The sequence below is a fragment of the Drosophila sulfurigaster genome, chromosome 2R, assembly GCF_023558435.1.
Source record: "Drosophila sulfurigaster albostrigata strain 15112-1811.04 chromosome 2R, ASM2355843v2, whole genome shotgun sequence".
Lineage (NCBI taxonomy): Eukaryota > Metazoa > Arthropoda > Insecta > Diptera > Drosophilidae > Drosophila > Drosophila sulfurigaster.
Genome location: NC_084882.1, coordinates 35346471 through 35361971, shown reverse-complemented (window position 1 = coordinate 35361971; position 15501 = coordinate 35346471). Strand labels below are relative to the sequence as shown.

At 37.1% G+C, this 15501-nt stretch overlaps 3 protein-coding genes across 4 annotated transcripts in view; all 3 read left to right on the top strand.

The window, feature by feature from the left end:
* LOC133839288 (heat shock protein 68-like) overlaps window positions 1-15501 on the top strand; it is a 39342-nt gene that overhangs the window by 5719 nt on the left and 18122 nt on the right. The gene's annotated exons all lie outside the window — the stretch shown is intronic.
* The window catches only part of LOC133839295 (eukaryotic translation initiation factor 4E type 2), a 54997-nt gene that overhangs the window by 32769 nt on the left and 6727 nt on the right, over window positions 1-15501 (top strand). The window lies entirely within an intron of this gene.
* The window catches only part of LOC133839293 (syntaxin-1A), a 48248-nt gene that overhangs the window by 29486 nt on the left and 3261 nt on the right, over window positions 1-15501 (top strand). The gene's annotated exons all lie outside the window — the stretch shown is intronic.

Here is a 15501-nt window from a genome sequence, read left to right as displayed (position 1 = left end):
TTGTTGCAGCATTTTGTACTCTTAGTAAGTTACCTACATAAACTGCACTTAAGTTGACTTTTTGTTAAAATTTAGTTGCTACTCATAAAAGTTTCGAAAGGGTCTCTTGCAGTCGCAGCTACTCGCCTTGCTTTTGCTTGCCTGTCTGCAAATTAACCTTTGAGCAGCAGCTGGCGCTCATAAGTAGGCAACAAAAATGTGGCAACACTTCGTCATGATCAATAAACATCATTAAAGCGAACATCATTATCACTCTCTGTGTAAGCTGCGCGACAGTTTTCAATTTGGCTTCTGCACTTGCTCTTGCTTCCTTGCTCCCTCTTTCTTCCTTTCTCTCTCTCCCACTCTTTTGGTGCTTTGCTCTTTCATTTTTTTATGTCGCTAGACTCAAAATGGCTGCCATTTACTTTCCGTTTCCGTTACATTCAGCTCACGACTTTTGTTGCTGATAAGATGCCAGCCTCGATAGCAAAGAGTGGGAGGGGGAGGTAGGTGCCTGCTAGGGGTGGCAGTAGGGGCGAAAGGGGTGTGAGTTGTAGGCGGTTCAGTTAAGAGACCCGGGGCCCCATGTAATTTGATTTGCTTTCGTGCCTAGTGCAAATATGGGTTAATGCGATTTTTATGTCATTTGTATTGTTGATTTTTGCTTTGCTTACAAGTGTGTGTGTCACTCTCTCTCTCTCTCTCTCTCTCTCTCTCTGTGTGTGTGTAGCTTATATGCGGCTCACGCAAATGGCAATTTACTGCTTGGAAAATTTCGACTCATTTCAGGATCTGCCCAATTTGTGTGTGGCGAGTGTGTGTTTGTTTGTGTTCGTAGACAGACAATCGATTGTTGTTGGCATTGTGCTCTCAGCTTTCTAGGCTAAGAACTTGGCCCCGAGTCAGATAAACAGACGAACGAACTCACTCAGAGAGAGAGCTTCACTGTAGTCATAAAAGCCAAGCCCCAAAACAGCAACAGAGCAAAACATCAGCTTATTGTCTTAGTTTGAATGCTGCAATTTCAATGAAAGTAACGAGGACACTCTCAATGCTATATTAAAGCGCACAATATCAACTATTGCAAATGTCGAATGTATATTCGATATATGTATATTCTATAGCTGGTCGCATATCAATCAATGTCTGCAATCTCTGGACAGGAAACGGATGATTATAATTTCATGTTCTGCTTTTGCTTGTTCCTGGTTTTTATTTTAGACAGACAATAAAAATGTAGTCAGCTTTTAAATTGTATTTACGAGCGAACTACAACTTTGCAAAATCTAGAAAACAACAAATACAAATTTTGAATTCTGAAAATAATCACTCATTATTTGCGATTCTTTAAACCAGACAATAAAAGTTTATTAAGCACATCGAATTATAATTTCATAATACGCATTTGATTTTGTCAATTTACTTAGTTGACAGGCAATAAAAATGTAGCCAGCATTTTAAATTTATTTACGAGCAACTCTAACTTTATATGTAAATCTGAAAATATTCACACATCATTTGCTATTGTCAAGTCAATTAAAGTTTGGTTAGGCAAAACGAGTGAAACGAAAAATAATTTCATTATATGCAAGGAATAAAAATGTATTTTATGCATATCAATTTTATTTACTAGTAACTCTCGCCAAATCGAATGATAAATTCATGATATGCATTTCCTTTTTGTCACTTTATTTATTTGACAATCAATAAAAATATATTTAACATTTCCGTTCTATTTACGAACGAACTATGGCAAATTACATAAACTTTTAAATCTGTAAATAATCACACGTCATTTGCAATTTGTTTAAACCAAAAATACTAGTTTCTTGATGAATGAAAAATTCAATGAAAATTTCGATATGCATTTGCTTTTTGTCAGTTTATTTATTTAGCAGGCAATACAAATATATTTACATATCAGGTTTATTACTTTAACTTCATGAATCTATAAAGAGTCACACATCATTTGCGCTTTTATTAAGCAGTCAATAATAGATTATCAATTAATGAAATGATAATTTCATGATTTGCTAGTTTAAATAAAAATGACAATTTCATATTTTGTTATTCTAATTAGTCAATTTATTTCAGAGACAAAAATAAATTACCTACAATTCCATAAATGTAGAAATCCCTTATAAAATTTAAATCATTAATGAGTATTTCATGTCTTGCTTTGACTTTTAATTAGGCAGGCATTAAAAATGTATTTGCAGTACTTAATAACAATTATAACTATTTAAATTTCAACTGTTTTTTTTAGTCATATCAATCCGCAGGCAATGAAAGTTTATTGAACAAAAAGTACGATAATTACATATTTGGTTTTTCTATGTATTTTGACAATTTAATGCAGAAATCATTTATAATTTGCGTTGTTTTTAACATTTTTTATTGAACAAAAAGTATGATAATCTCAAATATAAGTTTTAAATTATGCCAATTTAAAAATATATGAACTACAATTTATTTAAAATGTAAAAATCACTCATAATTTGCACTGTTTTCTTTTTTAAACATGTCATTACTCGGTCAATAATAGTTTATTAAGCACTTGAATTAATCAATATGAAAGCAGCAGCTGCAAAAGCAAAAGAAGAGCGACAGCTGATTTATTTATGCACAGCACATGTACATTTTCACACACACGCACACACATGCAAAATGTGCGTGACTTTCACATACGTGACCTTATACTCGTAAATGTTGCAAGGTCCAACAACAAAAATGAGCAGAACTATCGTCAGAGCTCTTCTATCCATCCATCCATGCCACATGCCACAGAGAACAGTCATGGAAATATTTGAAAACAGCATGCATTGTTTTATATAACCAAACACACACACAGACAGACACTCGCATCCAATCTTTGCGTTATATCCGTTTACACTGTTGTGTGCAAAACGATACGTTAATTATCGTTTAAGCGTTTGCTGGGTTTAAGCGATTCACACGCTCGTTGTCAATTATTTGATTTTACCCCAGCCTCCAATTATGGCACTTTATTGGAAATTGGAAATACAAAAGCGTTTAAATTCGCTTCGAAACAATAAAAGCAAATGCCATGAACAATGGATATCGATTTTTTCGACATTTTTGATATTCTTCATCTGCATTGAAATGTGATAATTAAATAATCTTTGGACGCAACTATTTTTGCATTTCTCATATTCAAACTAAAAATGCATAAATCAACTCGACATCAGGTGTGCCAATTGCAAAAGTTTTCATATAAAAAAAATGTGTTAAACTTTATCGATTATGTGCAGCAGCAGCTGCATTTGGATTTGTTTGGGGTGTTAAGTTGTGTTATGCACCGACTGCCCACTTTAATTATGCATTCAGTCGACGTCATTCGAGTGCTGCGATTTGTTTGCTTCATTTTCTCGCAATTTTCAGCTGTCAGACAGACGGCAGCTCATTAAAAACGCAACTGGGGAACGCAAACACAACTTGTCGACTCATTCCAGCACAAACATGTTGTTGTCTATCGAGTATTTATTATTATGATTATTCACGCTTTTGAAATCTTAATTGCCGCCTTCCGTTGAAATTACTCAGCCACGCCAATTGACTGGGGCAATTTTGTTAAACTTTTCCCATTCAAATGCAAATGCTTAGCAAGAAAATTCCCACTAAATTGATTAAAACAATCACGTTGCAATTTAAATATTAAGTATACGTCAGACTAAAAATAGCCACAACAATTCGAAGTAAATGTTCCACTTTCGTTGTATAAATAAATAAATAATGAATAATAAATACGAGATACCAAACATTAAATACTAAATAAGAAAATATTAAGTACCAATCATCAAAAACTAAATATCATATATGAAATACCAAAAATAAAATACTCAACGTGAATAGCAAACATTAAATACTGAATGCTTAATATAAAATTCTAAATACCAAATATTAAATACTGAATAATAAATATTAAATACTGAATATTAAATACAAAATAGCATATGTTTAATACCAAATATAAAATATTAAATACTAAATATCAAATACTAGCTACGAATTATTAAATACTGAATATCAAACAATAAATACTAAATATGAAATACCAAATATTAAATAGTAAATATTTAATACTGAATACCAAACATTAAATACTAAATACCACATATGAAAAACCAAAAATAATGTACTCGACCTTAAATACTAAATACTAAACATGAATTACTTGAAATAAAACACTAAATAATAAACACTGAATACTAAATAACATACTGAATACTTAATTTTGACACTAAATACTGAATACGCAATTCAAAATAATGAAATTCAATACTCTTAAAACTAAATACATACTTACAAATAATTAATAAATATGGAAAACTAAATTCCAAATACCAAAAACTGAATAATTCAATACAATACATAATAAATACTGAATACTAAATTCAAAATACTAAATAATAATATAATAAATAATAATAATTAATAAATTCAGAATACAAAATTTTAAATACCAAAAACTAAATACTCAATAATTAATAAATTCAGAATAGTAAATACTAAATTTAATATAATTCTAAATAACTTAATACTAAATTGTATACAATATATACTTCATATTAAATACTAAATAATAAATGAAAGCTTCGTTTTGAATATTCTCAAAACTGAGTAGAAAATGTGTTGTTGCTATTTTTAGGTGTCAAGTCTGCTAGTGAAATATTTACAACACTTGAGTCGTTATATTGGCTTGACTAAAGTCACTTTGCGTCGACACTTTTGTCGACTTTGCGCCTTCGCGTTTCGCGTTTCCCAAAATAGTCGTTGGTCATGAAATATTTAGCAATCGCCATGAGTTTAAGTCTGTTAAGTGAATGCAAGGGAGGCAGGCTTCCATTGTGTGATGTGTGATGTGTCATGCAAACTACACACGCTTTGACAAGTGCACAACGTGACGAGACGACGCATCATCATGATGATGATGATGATGATGCTGCCTGTTAATGTTAATCAACACTGCGACCTTGTTGGAGATGTATTACTCTGACGTTGACCAGCGCTTGATGCTTGACAATGGCTAATGAAACGCAAACTAGCATTTTTGATTGTTGCACACACATGTCGTATACGTAACGATCTCAATTATATTATGCAGCAAACTAAAACGATGACTATTGATTTAACATGTTGTCGTCGTGTTGCATTGTTTTTGTCTCCTGCCAATTTTCAATACTCAATTTCCGCATTTTCCGCCTGGCAGCAGACAGTTGTTCCCCTCCTTCCCCTCTCTCCCTTTTCAGGTGGAAAATCCCCCTGGTTACTGCACCTGTGGTTAGTTTTTCTCTCACTCTCCGTATCTCTTTCTCACTCTCTCTGTGCTCGTTGCATTTCAATTTGCTGCCAACTGCAAAACAATTTCACCTTCTTTTTTTTTCGTGGCAGCTTCCATTTTCATGTGTTGTGTTTTTTCTTGCTCTTTTTTGTTTTGTCTTCTTTAACATGTGTTTTTCGTGCACGTTTTTGCGACCACGCCCATTTGATTGAATAAACCCAACGCAAAACTAAACGTGATAGATGAACTGCGTAAAGCTAGTTGTCCATATTTATGGCCCACATTATGTGCAAAAAGATGTCCAAAATAATGTCGTAAATCAGTCGCAAAATCCCACAAAAAAAGGAAAGAAAAATGTGTGAAAAATCTATGCTAGAAATTGATTTACACGATTCTCGCTTTAAATTGCTTTGCTTATTGTTCTCACCCGTTAAGCCGCATTAAATGTATAAATATAAGCAGCAGAGTTATAATGATATATATATTTCCTTGTACTACGCTGCGTATACATAATGTGCGTGTTTATTTGTATAGGGAATGTGTCTGTATACACGAAGTATATATGTGAGTGTTGTTAACATTACGTGACGCCGTCGCATGCATGCCAAAACAGCAACAGCAACAGTGGCAACAAAAAGTTTTGTGCCAAGTATATGCACATACAGAACACACAGAACACTGAGCACTGAAAGTATGTACATGAATTTTGTAGTCAAACATGTCAGTGAGGGATTAAAAACTGGGCCAAAGTTCGTGTTGTGCTTAATGAATAAATTCTCCAGCTGGATTTCGGGGCTAAAAAGAACGTGATTCAAAATGCACAAAAAGCAAAAGACAAAAACATAATTTAGTTTTTTCTCTCAGCTTTTGCGCATGACTTGCGACCGCATTTAAATGCAGTATTTTCCAATTCAGTTATGTTTGCTACTGAATTGAGCTTAGCTCTCCTCGATGTGCATTCCAATTAATGATTTTGCTCAACTCAAACGACATCTCGATATATATGCAGCATCATTCAAGTGAATTTACTCTCTGTGCTTTGCTTCAATAAACATCATCAACGAAATCCATCCACATATCAACATCAATCTGCAGCAAAACGCTTTCAACTCTGACATTTTGTGCAATTTCATATCGTATGCAAAATAGCGTCAGGCGATTAAATGATTTCAATGTGTTATTCAAAAGGCTCAGATGCTGATGATAGACTGAGGAAGCTTGACATAAAAAGGACATGGATTTACGCATTTCGCTCGCAAAAGCTGCAAACATGATTAATTAAACTTAATCGCGTCGTTGTCGTTTACTTTTTACCTGTTCACTTTCACCTTCCTTCCGCTCTCATCCAAAAAAAAAAGCGGGACTCTTAGTCATGTGTGTATCCGCCGTGTTGCCTGTGTGTAAATTGCCAATTGTCAGCGAAGCGCTCACACTGCGTATACTTAATGTAGCTATCGTTCGCTTCCGCTCTCTCGCTCTTTTCTGCTCTGGTTAGCATTCAAATTTTTCCTGATTTACGATCCGAATTGTGCCAATGCTCTGCAGATGGCGTCACGTTCTTTGTCTTCTAGTCATTTGCCTTGGCCGTAAACCCAAGAACGAAAAACAAAATGAATATCTACTTATCGTTAGCGTATTATTTGAACTTGACTTGGCCAAACAACAAAACCATAAACGAACAAAACTTTGCCGCCTGCGGTGATAATATTCTCATTATAGCGGCAAAAACTTCTACAGCATTATGCGACCCTATTACTTGGGTATGTGAGTAATACCATCAAATATGCAACAATAAAAAAGAAGGAAATACACAGAAAAAGTTATAAACTATAATTCCATTTGCATTTACAACTTTACTTATGGCATAACCAAAAGTAATCGGTAGACAGTTCTTTGTGTTTGAGAACAATCGATAAATATATTTCTCATCACTATAAAATAGAGATGGGACACATCGATAAACTCTGCTTAGTTAGAAGTAATACAATCAAAGATGCAACAATAAAATAGGGAAATACAGAATAGAATTTCATTTATAACTTTACTTATTGCATTACCAAAAATAATCGGTAGATATTACTATCGATAAATCTATGCATTCATTTGTCAACAATAAGAATCACTTTGCTTTTATAACTTTACTTATTGCATTTGAGATCTATCGATAAATGAATGTATCGATTTGTCATCGCTATAAAATAGAGATGGGACACTTATCGATAAACTCTACTTACTTAGAAGTAATACAATCAAAGATGCAACAATAAAATAAGGAAATACAGAATAGAAAGTAAAAAAGTTATAAACTATAATTCCATTTACAACTTTACTTATTGCATTACCAAAAATAATCGGTAGACATTACTATCGATAAATCTATGCATTCATTTGTTAACAATAAGAATGCCATCACTTTGCATTTATAACTTTACTTATTTCCTTTGAGATCTATCCATAAATAAGTGTATCCATTTGTCATCGCTATAAAATTGAGTTGGAGCGCATATCGATAACCTTCTGTCCACATAGCTGAGACTATCGATTAGCAGAGAATTTTCCATAAGTACTTTCGGTACTTGAAAATGAACTTTTAAGAAAATCAAAGCGCAAACTATTTGCCTGTTAAGTAGCGTTTTATGGACTCGGTATCTTGCTGAGCAACATTTTCACAGGCATTAGAGTTTTATTGCCATCATATATATCTATCATATTTGAGCAATGCGGCTGCGGGGTTTCGTTGTTGGTTTTAATGTTTGTTTTATGGCTATTAGGCCAAAGATTGCGTTCGCTTCCTAGGGAACCTGCAGTAATGGCAAGGAAAGGAAACGAAAGGCGGCCAAGTCTTGGCTTTATTTAGCTGAGGCTCTCTTTTTTTTCTGCCTTTTATCGGAAACTTGCATTTAACACGCACATGACAACAACGCGCCCAGAAAAAAAATTGAAGCGCGTGAGCCAAATTGGCCAAGCAAAGAGAAGAGGGAGCGAGGAGGAAGAGGGGAAGGAGAAGCACAAAGGCGAATGCGCGGGGTTTGAGTTAATGCAAAGACGTGCTAAATTTGGAAATGAAATTTAAGAAAATGAAGCATACTTTTGAGGGCGCAGACAAAGTTGAAATTGTGGAGAGAGCAGCGAGAGGTGGAAGAGGAGGGGAGGAGCGAAGGCAGGTTTGGCAGCAGGTGACGTCAGCAACAACAATAACAGCAGGCGTTGCCGTTGACTGGCAATAAATTAACAACTTTGCTGCTGCTGTTCTCGATTTTCTCGTTGTTGTTGTTGTTGTTGTTGTTGCTATATTTTGTCACCCGCTAAAAAGCACTTGACTATAGACGCAGAGAAACCTCTCCAACTCCCTTTTCTTCCGCACGCACACACACGCACACGCTGGCAATTCAAATTAAGTGCTGCATACTTTTTGGAGGGGCGGCCATATTTGTGTGAAATTTATGCAACATTTTTGCATAAACAGCGTTTGAAAGGAGGCGGCGGCAACAAAGCAACACCGCACTCAAAATGCGCTTGAGAAATTGATTTAATATTAGCCAACAGCCAGCTGAAGAGAGAGTGATGGACAGACAACCGAGGGGGAAGCGAGGCGGAGCTTAAAGCAAATCGCACAAGTTGGTAACTTTTAATGAAAACGTGCAGACAGCAGCAGCCAAGAGCGAAGGACAAGCAACACTCACGCCTCAACCCATTCCGTCATCATCTCGTCCTCGTCGTCGTCCTCGTCCAATGCAAAATCCTTAACTATAGCCAAGTTAAGACGCTGCCAGTTTAATCCCATAGAGCGCATAGAGTGCTCCAGAGACTAAGACCCAATGTATTTATGGCAGCTCTAGGTTTTTAGACAACGACCTGTAACTTTTTTTTTTCGCCCGCTTTTCCATTCTCTTTTTTGCTTGGCATTCCGCAGTTAGCAAGGCGCTTTCCCACTTGACTGTTGTCTATTTTTAAAGGCCCAACTGCGAGGCTTTCTGCTCTCTCTGCTCTGTACGGAGTTTCAGTGCTGTGTGTTGAAGCCATTCGCCTCGACTCGCCTCCGACCTCGAGTCATAAATTGCGCACTGTGGCACCATAACAATAAGTCACACACACACACACGCATACACATGCACACAGCAACAACCTCAACAACACACAACACGACATATAGCACACACACACATTCACTCGGAGCATAATTCTGCTTTTCCCTCTCCTTCACTCGTGGTAGCATAACTCTCGCTCGCTCTTTCAGTCACTCTTAAACACACACTCATCATATTATGCTTTCGTTGGGTGTTGAAAGCTACCAACTGTGAGTTACTCACTAAAATGGAAATAAGCAAAGAAAATGTATTTTCATATTAATGATAATGAGCGTGAAGCATTAATGATGAATGCTGCGAACGATAATGGCAATTTTTTAAGTTTTTAATAATGAAATCAGCATAATTTTAATGCTGATGCCATTGCTAATGATACTGCTAATTAGAGTATGGATTATTGTGAGGTTAGGGCTGTTGATGGCAGTCACACGACTGCGGCTTGGTCGCATCGTTTATCGATATCGATTATATTGGTATTTTAATACCAGACCGGCAGTCACAATGCAACAGTAGTATTATTGCATTTTCTGGTATATTGTGACACAGCCAACAATCTGCAATTTAAAAATATCTGCAATTATATTTTTGTTGAGATATCTGTTCAATTACATTTTTTTTATCTTTCTTTTTCGAAAACTTATTTTGTTATTTCTTAATGTAAGCAAAGTTAAATTGGTATTTTTTTACTCGTTTTTTTCACTGCTTTTTTTAGTGGCAGAACTTTCAAGACAGCTGTTCTTTTAAGTTTACAACTGTTTGCCAAAATATGAATATGAATATTCCACTACTCGCTTTGAACTACTCAACAATATGCTGCACGCTTCGACTGTAGTTTACAGGGTGTTCTAAGCATAGACAACAAAATTGCTTGACTGCGCAACATTCCGTAGTAACATGTTTGAGGGTGTGAGGTTGTGTGTGTTTGGGTGCGTATGTAGAAGAGCGTTCGTGTGTGCTTGTGTGTGGGTGCGTGTATGCCACTAGGGAAGCAGAAAGAGGAGGAGAAGGTGGTGAGGGCGGACAGGAAAGTGCGGCACATGGTCCGAGTAGCGGACGTCATTTGTGCAAACATAAAAGCATTGTAAACAAACATGGCAGAGCTTAATACACAATCTCCCCAACGACCCCGCCTCTGCTCGCAACCATAAAGGGGCGTAACGAAGAGTGGGAGAGAGCAAGAGAGAGGGAAGGAAGGGATCGGGATCTGGCAGGAGCTAAAAACCCAAGCTAAAAGTTAAACCGTTAAAATTGGTTTACGTGTACGCTGGGGACACAGAAATTGCCGGGAGCACAAGCAGAGCGCCAAAGACGACGGAGACAGCTTCAGTTGCCAGTTGGCTTCGAGGTTGCTGCTGCTTATGCTTGCGACTGACAGAAACTATTGTTGCCATTCCAGTGTTTAGACTTGTCATAGTTGTTGCTGTTTTTCTTGTTGTTGTTGTTGTTGTTGTCTTATCTGCTCAGTTGCTATTTAGCTACGCTGTCACTTTACTAGTTTCCACAGCCACTATCTGGGATTAGGCTTTCTTCGTTCTCTCTCCGTTCACCCTTCTTGTGTGTCCACTTCCGATTGGCAGCTTTATCAAGTTGAACGTGAGTTCAATTTCGCCTGAACTGCATACTAAAAACTTCAAAATTCTGCTTCAACTTCTGTCGAAATCACATTTTTCCTCTTGCAACTGCACGAAAATTGTATTGTGATTCTGTGAGGGATTTATCCACAGCATATGAGAATAGTATTTTCATGAAAGCAACTGCTGCTATATTATTAAGGTCTAAAATATAACAAAACATCATATATTCAGAGTCAATCATATCTGTTTTTTTTGGTGCTGCATTGAAACGAATTTCTAAGCTGGAATTTTGTACACATTTTATAAAAATAGTAATTCAAGTTTAAACATTTCTTTGTGCTTTAATATAAAGCAAAAATGTGCTGCAGCGGTTATATCGGTATTTAAATACTAGACCGCAAGTCACAATGTAACCGCATTATCAACATTGCATTTTCTGGTATATTGTGACACAGCCAAAGCTAATGCAAACAATTTGCAAATTAAAAATATCAGCAAATTATATTTATGTTGAGCTATCTGCTGAATTCATTTTTTTTTATCTTTCTTTTTTGAAAACTTATTTTGTATACACAATTTTGTTGAATTTATTTTACAATTCAATTCACATTTCACGCTGAGTTGATCTAGTTCTCAACAAAAAACATAGCATACTTTGTGGAGCAGTTGCTGCAATTCGCTTAGAACAAAAACATTGCATACTTATTGGGGTAAATTTTACACTCTAAGTATTCCTAATGCTTTGTATAATAATTGAGTTCAATTAAGTGCTTAGATTTATTTTTTGTATTTCTCTCTCCCCTTTGGCAATTTCCAGTTCAATTAAATGTAATTTTATGTAAATATTTTAATGAAAAAATGGTTTGTTCTGTCATCTATCTAATCTATGGCTCTACAACATTACTTTATTGCTTGTTGCTCGAGCACTTGATTATGCTGTTGTTGTGCATGCGATTCGATTCGATTAGCGGCTTCATTTGGTTTATTTAGTTTGTTGGTTGGGCTCATTTGCATTTTTGAATCACAAGCTGCGGCTTTTAATTGCGCGTTGCATGCAACTGACATTGATGAATGAAGAGGGCACCACCAGGGTGGCAGTGTGGCATAATTTGTTATTGTCGGGATAAACGAGGATGATGTGACATTCGATGCGCCATATCGACAAATATATATCGAGCATTTGGATGCAGCAGCTGGCTTGCACCTGCTGCTCATTTGCATATGTTAATACCAGAGGATACACATTGCTGTCTATGTGTGTGGGAGTGTGTATGTGTGTGTGTGTGCAGTAGGCGTGTGTGTGATGTGCGGTTTTGCTGTGCTGTGCAGCTGCCTTTGTTGCCTGTCGGACATAATTTGCAATCGACCAGCAAATGTCCTTGATTCCCACACGTGCCACTTATCTCTAGCCATTTAGTGTGTTGCACTCTGACCATCTATGTGTGTGTGTGTGTGAGTGTAGGCCACAATCTAATTGAGTTACAAACTGCATTGCTCAATGCATTTGCGCTGTCCGTTGCAGCAACCTTTGACTGCATAAATTCAGAATGCAAAGCGCAAGCGAGACAGCTACACAAAAAAGAGAAAGAGAGAAAGGATACTCGACACAAAGGGTCTGGGAAGGGGCCAAGTTCCGGTTGAGCTCAAACCGCAAATCCCCAGCACGCGCCAAGAGCTGAGCAAAGCGAACAGCTGCCTGAGCAAGGGATTTACCCAAGAATTGTGTGCAGAAAAGAGCGTCTCTCTCCCTCTCCTTCTCTCTCTCTCTCTCTTGCTTTTGCTACACCTGTTTCATTCGGCTGGCCAATCAAAAGCCAACCGATGACTGTGCGTCGATTGTTAGAACTTTTTGTTTTTTGTGTCGATGCCCCTATTTTTGTGTGTGTGTGTGTGTGTGTTTGTGTGTCTGTTGTTTGCACACAGAGTCACACAACAAATTAAACCATTAAAGCAAATCGAGCTGCTCTAAGCCGGGCCAAGTGGCCAACTGTCGCCCTTCCTCCTCCTCCACCTCCTTCAGTTTGTTCCAACTCCTTTCGCTTATGCTGCCAGACCAAAGTCATAAATTTTAAATTTAGTCAACAGCGCGCCCTAGGGAGGCATTTCCCCCCACCCTTCCCCTGCGTCTGTCGTTGCCAGGCTCCGCTAACTAATTTGCATATTCAGCGCACTCTTCCTCTTTCATTCACTCTGCTTGCGCGTCTTTGATTTGGGGCTTGGCGATGAGCCGCTGTTGCTTTTGCTTTGCTGTTGCTTTTGCTGCTGCCCCTCAATTAAACTGTCATGTCAAAGTCAGCGTCCGTCAATGCTCCCATTGATGGCGCTTCAAACAGACAGAGACAGACGCATTTATAGAGCGAGAGAGTAGAGAGCGAGAAAGAGAGAGCGCAACAGACGCGCTTTCAAGTCCATCTCTTCGTTAGCGAAAAACTTTTCAGTTTTCGAGTGCACGGCCGCAGGGCCGGAATGCTTAATTGAGAAGGCCATGCAGCAGCAGAATTTCTTGGAAAATATACTGCAAAAAGAATAATCCTGAAGCTGGTGGAACTTCCACTTCTCTAATCCGTACTTGATTCTCGGAAAAGTCAAGTCGACACATGTGCCACACACAACAACCACTTGAAATAGAAATCATCCAACTTTAATATTTGCATACTTCTTGTGTAATGTTGTCACAACAGCGTCCCGCACTCCGCTCCTGCATTAATGTTTTGCGTCAACTCAATTCAATTTGCGGTTGGCTGCTATTTTTGTAAGCACAGCGAATTTGCCAGCTAGACACAAATAACAGGCGAGTCAGCGAGCGTTCAGCTTGTGGGCGGGGTTTTTTTCCAGACTTCTCCTCCGCTGCTGCTTATCAACAGCCACCAACGCGCTGCGATGCGATAACGTTTCAAATTGAAGGATAACTGGAGGCAAAGGCAATTAAAAATAGCAAATGTATTTTAAGCGTGCTTGAAAAGCTTTAAAGCTCGCCTCTGTTCGATAACCAACTGAGCACGATAACATGCAGGTTCAATGGAGCCCGATAACTGAACTGCTTTCGATGACATGCAAGTTCGATTGATCACAACAACTGAACTAAACTGGTTTCGACAACATGCATGTTCGATTAGCGCAGTTCATTTCGTTCCAGTGGAACTAACTTCGTTTTGGAACTAAACATAGCCCACTTTTTGCATAAATAATTAAGTAAATTAATAATCTAGTGAGATTATTATAATGTTGTTTATCTGCGAATTGTTCTTAATTACAAATTGAAAATTAGCATTTTAAATGGGAATTAAATTGCATAATACACACAGCTAACATAAATTATTATATACAGAAATAACTAGAAATATTTCATTTACCACAATATGTATATATAGTATGTGTGTGTGTGACATTTTAATGTCGAAATTCCCATAAGCTTATTCAAATCGTAGCCAGTCTGCAATTTGTGGCATTTGCTTTGATGTGCGGAGGATGCATTGGCATGCAGTTGTTGTCCCTTCTCTCCCTCTTCTTGTCTCGCCTGTTTTCTCTGCCTCCATTTTGTTGCCAACTACTATGCGTGGGTCAGCTCTTTGGGTGTGTGGGTTTTACTTGAAATTCCAGCTAAATACCAAATTGTTATTATCGTCGGAGCTGCAGTCGACGACGACGCGTCGGCGGCGGCGGCAACGGGAACGGCGTCTGATGACGCAAATTACGAGCATAGCAACAGCTGATGTCATCTCTGCGATGTCTTTGCCAGCGCCTTGGGCCATAGCCATAGCCATAGTCATATAGTCACAGTCATAGCCCATATAAGTAGTCATAGCCAGCGAGAGAAACAAATTAAATAAATGGAAAATTCGCTAAAGCCATTGATGAAAATTCTAACACGCGCAGCGATGCCTGCTAATATGTATGTGTATATGTCTGTGTGTCTGTTTGGTGTGTTTGTGTGTGGCACAAGAACCACTTGAGTAGCGCCCAGAAACAATGCAAGTAACAGGCAAGAGGGCCACAAAGACTCTTGAATACACTACACTTTATATATTGCTGTATCAGCTGTGCAGTTTATTGTATTGCTGATTGATTGACTGATTGAAGTACTTTACTTTTGCGTTGATTGAAGCATTTCTTAAGTAAATATGTATTTATGGGACTTACAAATTTAATATTTGATTCAAAAATATGACTTTTTTGCAGTATTAAAGATTTGATTGATGGATTGACATACATCAACATCCATTTCTTGCATCAGTTGTGATATTGCTTATTTTAATGACTGATTGACTGACTGAAGTACTTTACTTTTGCGTTGATTGAAGTATTATCTTAAGTAATATCATCATGAACTATATTTGCTTGCTATTCGACAGTTATTCAGCATTGTTTGCTAATTTTTGGAACTTACACATTATATTTGCTTGAAAAATCATAACCAATTTATGCTTGTAATTTGACTATAATTGAGCATTGTTAGCTAATTTATGGAACTTACAGTTTACATTTGCTTTAAAAATATGAGTTTTCATGTATTGATTGATTGACTGACATACATCATGAGCTATTTTTGCTTGTA